The 6,660-nt window shown below is 38.9% G+C and overlaps 1 non-coding gene across 1 annotated transcript; it reads right to left on the bottom strand.

The window, feature by feature from the left end:
- Positions 1-3,577: 3,577 nt before the first annotated feature.
- Positions 3,578-3,684, bottom strand: LOC131252413 (small nucleolar RNA R71). The gene has a single exon (XR_009174435.1). It is a non-coding gene; the product is annotated as a small nucleolar RNA R71 (small nucleolar RNA).
- Between the last annotated feature and the right edge of the window lie 2,976 nt (positions 3,685-6,660).

Genomic DNA, 6,660 nt, shown 5'->3' with positions numbered 1-6,660 from the left:
TGCATAGCCTTGGTACGGCTGATGGCACTCATGGACTTATCAGTATATTTCCGCTTACTCTGATATCATATGATTCATAATCTTGTCAGTATTTCTACCTATTTCGATATTGTATGATTTATGGCATTGTATTGCATACTCGGCACTTATCTTGCGCACACACTTTCACCACCTACTAAGCTTTCTATAAGCTTATGCATGATAGATGCAGGCAGGTGGCGTTAGGTTGCAGCAGCGTCAAGCATGGAGCGTGCAGCGGTCTTCTGGAGCTTTGACTTCGATTTATGTATTTCCCTTTCAACATTATATTCAAATGTTTATATTAGTGGATATGTGATGATGATGATGATGATGTTGCCTTTGTGATTTCGGTATATGTTGAGGATCGAATATTGCATATTAGACCCCAGTTATTACCTGCTTTTACGAACATGATACTGTTTAATGCCCTATTTTAATCGTGTTTGTGATGCAAGGTGTATTTACGAGCGTGGACTGAAAAAGGGTACTAAAAGTGTGGATTTGACGCTCTGAAGTAACCAAGGCAAGGGACAGACTTTAGGGGTATAAGATCGATGAATTTACACATTAGAGATCTGAGAAAATTGAGAAACTGAAGTTCAAGTGGCCTGAAAGTCATCCAGAATTCAAGACCACGGGGTTCCCGCCATCCGATTGGCTTGAAACTGTATATATGGCCTGAGGACCATAAATGAACCATACACATCCAATTTCAGCTCCCGGATCCCTGTAGAAGTGGCTAAAATGACATATCAGCCCATAAAATCTTGATTTGGGGCCCACCAGATCTTTGGATATGCTTCAACTTTGGTCTCAACCCCTTAAATTCGATGATACAACAGATGGACGGCGTAGATTTATCAGAAACATTGGAATAGGACCCCATTGGCAACAACAGTGCACAGTGCACAGTGCACTCCACGTGCACTGGACCACTTCGTTTGGTCAGAGTCAGTTTGACCGACTTTCTTTAAACAGAGAAAGAGCCTTTATTTTCTGGTTATGCAGGGCCGTCCATTGATCCATCAATTTCCCACCATCATCATGCAAATCGATAATGTAAGTCATTCATCGTGTCTAGGAGGAAAATTAGACCATAAAACTAACATTTCCATGCATCCATGCATAAGAACAAGAGTATAAAGATTGGATCTTTCACCAGACATTGATCCACGCGGTGGCCCACTAAAAGCTCAGATCCTCTTCAAATTTGGAATGATATCCTGAATCAGCCTCACAGAGCTAATGTACGGCGTGGATTTCTTTGATAAAACCAATTGTGGACCCAACTAAGCATTAGCACCAAACCTTTTATAGGCCCTGTTCACAGCGCATCCGAGACCCGGTCGCTGTAAGCCATTTTGCAACCGTGGCTAGGATCGGTTCGACGATCCTAGCCATTCAAAAGCCTCCCAAGGTGGGACCGAACACTCTCAAGGAGCTTGAATGGTTCAGATTTTACATAGGAGATGGCCATCAGCCAACAAAGTTGTAACAACACAAACCAGATCCGTGTTTTTTGCTGCTGTTGCGTACGACTAGCGAAAGGAGTGTGTTCATGCACTCCACTGACTCCAGCAAGGTCGATTCTCCACCAAAAGCTCACCGCCCTCTCCTGCTATAAAAGAAAGAGAAAAAAGAGAGAGAGAATGAGCTCGGGTTATAGACGTGAGTGAAAAGAGAGAGAGAGAGAGAGAGAGAGAGAGAGAGAGAGAGGAAAAGAAAGGAGAGATTACTGGAGAAGGGATTGCTCCAGAAGAGATTTCTTTTAACAGTGTTGGGGTTGACAGATTCATCAAGGATTGAAAGAAATCAGCAAGTTGTGTAAGGGATGTGCTTCTTATCAATTATATTTTTCTTCTTTCCAATTGAATCTCTGTTACTTCCCATGAATTTTTAATTTTTTAGTTAGGGCTGAGATGAAGCCCCTAATTTGAATGATTCTTGTTGTTTGTTGAATTCATCCGGAATTGATCGATTTATTTCTTTCTCTATTATGATTAAATGAAAAGTCCATACCTCTCCAATCTATGAGTTTACCCAAAGTCTAGAAGTGGATATTGTTTGGAATCTTACTCTAGGTGTGCTTGTATCTGACCATGAACAGGTTTTCCTACAGAGAAAGAAATAAGAATTTACATCTATTCATGCCTAAACATGGGTGGAAAGATGTGATCCTTGAGATTTTTTTCCAAATTCATCTTCTGTGATTCAAAATCAAGATATTAGATGGTGGATGTGGATTTTAAGTGGTTTGGTTGATTCTTAATGTCTATATATACATGACAATTGATGTGCATTCATTAGGGACAATTGACGTTAAGGGAAAAATCACTTGTGCTTCCAGGGAATTATACATCTTATGTGCCTAAATAAGGATAAAGATTGTGCTTTATTTATTGAATGTATATCAATCTGAATTAGGGTGAATCAACAAGTAAAACAAGAGTTAGGATAATTAGGGGTGGATTTAAAAGTCCTAGTATTCTCCTTGAGTGAATTTTCCTTCTTATTATCAGTTATTTTTCATTGATTTTTGTTAACTTTACTTAATAACTAGCTAAACTATTTGTTGGATTCGTTAAGAAGAATCATAAAATTCGAATTGTGACCAGTCCTCGTGGGAACAATCTCGTAATACGTACCGTGTATACACCTGATTCATATACTTGCGAGTTTAAAATCAATTTAAATCAGGTTGGTTTAAATAAAACATCAAGTTTTTGGCGTCGTTGCCGGGGACTTTCGGTCCAATTGGATTTAGGATTCTCTCTTATCATAATTCATAGCCCTAGGATTTTTCTCATATCATTTCACAAATTCTAGGAAACTTAATTTATTTTTGTCTTTATTTTCTACAGGAATTGAGGAAGGAAGCTGGAAAAAAAATTGTCTTCAAAGTGAAGGAGGAGCTCCTAAATCATCGAAAATCAATCATCTCCTTTTCCGGGTTCTTTCTTTCAATTCTTGTTTACCTAGTTTCATGTTGTTTTTAGGAATTCATGATTTTTAGCTCTAGTTTTATTTCTCTTAGGTTGTATCTTAGTTTAGCTTTCTTTCCTACATTGCAATAACTTAGTTTATGCTAGGATGTAGATTTCTGAACATAGAACTAGCACCTTTTGATCCTGAAATAGAAAGAACATTTCGTAGAAGATTGAGAAACATTCTATTTGAAATGGTGGACAAGAATGGAATTAAAGCTCTTAGAGATTATTCAGCTCCTGTCCAATTTAATGCACCTTCATGCATAGTGTTGCCAGCCACCACGGCAGCACACTTTGAACTTAAACCTAGGGTCATACAATTGATGCTCTCCTTCTATAGTTTAGATAAGGACGATCCATATCATCATGTGAAAGAATTCCTAGACATTTGCTCTACCTTTAGGTTCCAAAACTTTTCAAATGATTCGATCTGTTTACGCCTTATTCCTTTTTCTTTGAAGGATAAGGCGAAAGCATGGTTGAATTCTCTAAAAGTTGGGTCGATCACTACATGGGACCAACTGTTTAAAAAGTTCTTAAATAAGTTCCTCCCTGTTCACAAAACAAATGCTCTTCGCAGAGAAATTACTGATTTCACACAAAAAGAGGGTGAGCACTTTCACGAATGTTGGGAAAGATGGAAGGACTTGCATCTTAAATGTCCACACCATGATTTTAAGAAGTGGCAGCAGGTTCAATACTTCTATGACGATTTGACACCCCAAAACCGTCGCATGGTTGATGCCACCAATGGAGGGTCATTTATGACCAAAAGTGATGTCGAAGCTTGGAATTTCTTTGAAACCTTGTGTGAAAATTCCCAGCAATGGGACTATTCAAATAGAGGTGAAGAAGTCCCCAACCATAGAAGAAAGGTGGTATATATGAGATAGGAGTCACGCCAGATCTTTATGCCAAGATTGATAGCCTGACAAAGAAAGTTGATGCTTTGATGTTAAATAATGGGCCTCCAAAAACAACTCAAATCGAGTTATGTGCCATATGTTTCAGTCCCGCCCATCCTACGCAGTCTTGTCCATCTGGTGCAGCATTTCCAAAATTTCTCTCTGAACAAGTGCATGCTATGAACACTTTTCGGAGAAATGGGAATGATCCGTGTATCCCACCTGAACTTGACCAACTATAATGTAACATGGGCTAGACATCCAAATTTTTCTTGGGCAAAAGGACCACAACAAGGAGGACCATCTGAAAATCCTCCAATGCAACCGTACCCCCAAGTTGGCTGTCAACAACTTCAACAGTTTCCGCAATATCAAAAACTTCCTTCACAATCAAGGAAACCATCTCTTGAAGATACACTCAATCTTTTTATGTAGAGTTCTCTTCAATTTCAAAAAGACACCCAACAAATTTTATAAGCTAACCAGCAAAACTTACATGTAAATGTGCAATCCATTGCCAAGCTAGAAGTACAGTTGGGTCAACTTGCTACCACATTGAGTGAGAGAGAGAAGGGCAAGTTCCCTAGCCAACCTGTGGTAAATCCAAAAGGACAGTATGAGATTGGCTCTAATTTAAACCAAGAACAATATCGAGAACAGATCGAGAACAAAGTAGAGATACCTAGGGAAGAATCAAATTCCAAATCAGAAGACCAAAATGAAGCTGAGAGATATACTAGTGCGTCCAAAGTCCAAAAGCACTCTGACTCTCCAGGAACCACTCATGTGCCATCCTATGTGCCTAAAGCACCTTTTCCTCAACGTCTGGCACTACTTAAGCAAGGAAACAACTTTAATGATATATTGAACATGTTTAAGCAAGTGCAAATTAATATTTCATTGCTTGATGCTATCAAGCAGGTCCCTGCTTATGCTAAGTTTCTTAAAGATTTATGCACTCAAAAGCATAAGCTGAATGTTCACAAGAAGGTCTTCCTTGCGGAGCAACTCAGCTCCATGATTCAACACAACACCCCTCCTAAATTTAGGGATTCGGGAGCTCCCATCATTTCTTGTGTCATAGGAGATCATAGGATTGAGAAGGCATTGCTTGATTTGGGGGCGAGCGTTAATTTGTTGCCATATTCTGTATGTGAGCAACTAGGACTTGGTGAGCTGAAATCAACCAAAATAACACTACAACTAGATGATAGATCTGTCAAGGTGCCCCATGGTGTTATTGAGGATGTGCTAATCCAGGTTGATAAGTTTTATTTTCCAGTGGATTTCATCATTTTAGATACTCAGCCTGTCCAGAATCCTACTAGTCAAATCCCGGTTATCCTAGGACATTCATTCTTAGCCACATCCAATGCTATCATAAATTGCAGGAACGAAGTTATGAAGTTGTCTTTTGGTAACATGAATATTAAACTCAATATTTTCAATGCTGGACAACAACCGTCAGACTCAGATGATATATTTGAAGTGAACATGATTGAGAGTCTAGTGCATGAATCTTTCCTTAAATCTTTCGAAGATGCTCTTAAGACTTGTTTAGCACATTTTGGCATAGATTTTGACATAGGAAGTTTCATCTAAGAAGTCAATGCATTACTTAACTCTAATCCTATAATGGATACTACAAAATGGAAAGCTAAAGTGGAACTTCTTCCACCATCTGAGTCTAAACTGGTCCCGTCTATTGAGAAACCACCCGAACTTGACCTTAAACAATTACCTGAAACTCTTAAGTATGCATTTTTAGGTCCTTCTGAGACCCTTCCTGTCATCATAGCTTCTAACCTTGATAAGGAACAAGAGGGTAAGTTGCTCAATGTTCTTAGAGAATATAAGGCAACTATTGGGTGGACAATAGCGAACATAAAGGGAATAAGCCCCACTGTGTGTATGCATCGTATTCATCTTAAAGAAAATGCAAAAACGTCGTGTGAAATGCAAAGGAGGCTTAACCCTAACATGAAAGAGGTCGTTCGCATGGAGGTGCTTAAATTGTTAGATGTTGGTATCATTTACCCCATTTTAGATAGCACATGGGTCAACCCAATTTAAGTTGTTCCCAAAAAGTCTGGGATTACGGTGAAAAAATTGATGATAATGAGTTAGTGTCAACCTGCATGACCACGGGTTGGCGAGTTTGTATTAATTACCGTAAACTGAACCTGGTCACAAGGAAGGATCACTTTCCTCTTCATTTCATAGACCAGATGCTTGAGAGATTGGCAGGGCGTAGATACTATTGTTTCCTGGATGGCTATTCCAGGTATAATCAGATTCCCATTACTCCCGAGAATCAAGAAAAAACCACATTTACATGTCCTTTTGGTACATATGCCTATCGGCGTATGCCATTTGGGTTGTGTAATGCGCCTGCTACCTTTCAACGATGCATGATGAGTATTTTTTCAGACATGGTTGAGCATTTCCTCGAGGTTTTCATGGATGATTTTTCAATTTTTGGCTCTTCATTTGATGAATGTTTATACCATCTATCTCTTGTCTTAGAAAGATGTAAAAAAATGAACCTGGTATTAAATTGAAAAAAGTGCCATTTTATGGTTCAAAAAGGGATTGTACTTGGGCATGTTATTTCAAGTAAAGGCATTGAAGTTGATAAAGCCAAGATTAATTTAATTTATAGTTTTCCACCACCCAGAACGGTGAAGGAGATTAGATCGTTCTTAGGGCATGCGGGATTCTATAGGAGATTCATTAAGGATTTTAGC

Source organism: Magnolia sinica, chromosome 7 (assembly GCF_029962835.1).
Source record: "Magnolia sinica isolate HGM2019 chromosome 7, MsV1, whole genome shotgun sequence".
NCBI lineage: Eukaryota > Viridiplantae > Streptophyta > Magnoliopsida > Magnoliales > Magnoliaceae > Magnolia > Magnolia sinica.
Note: the sequence above shows the minus strand (reverse complement) of the source record. Positions and strands in the feature narration are given on the sequence as shown.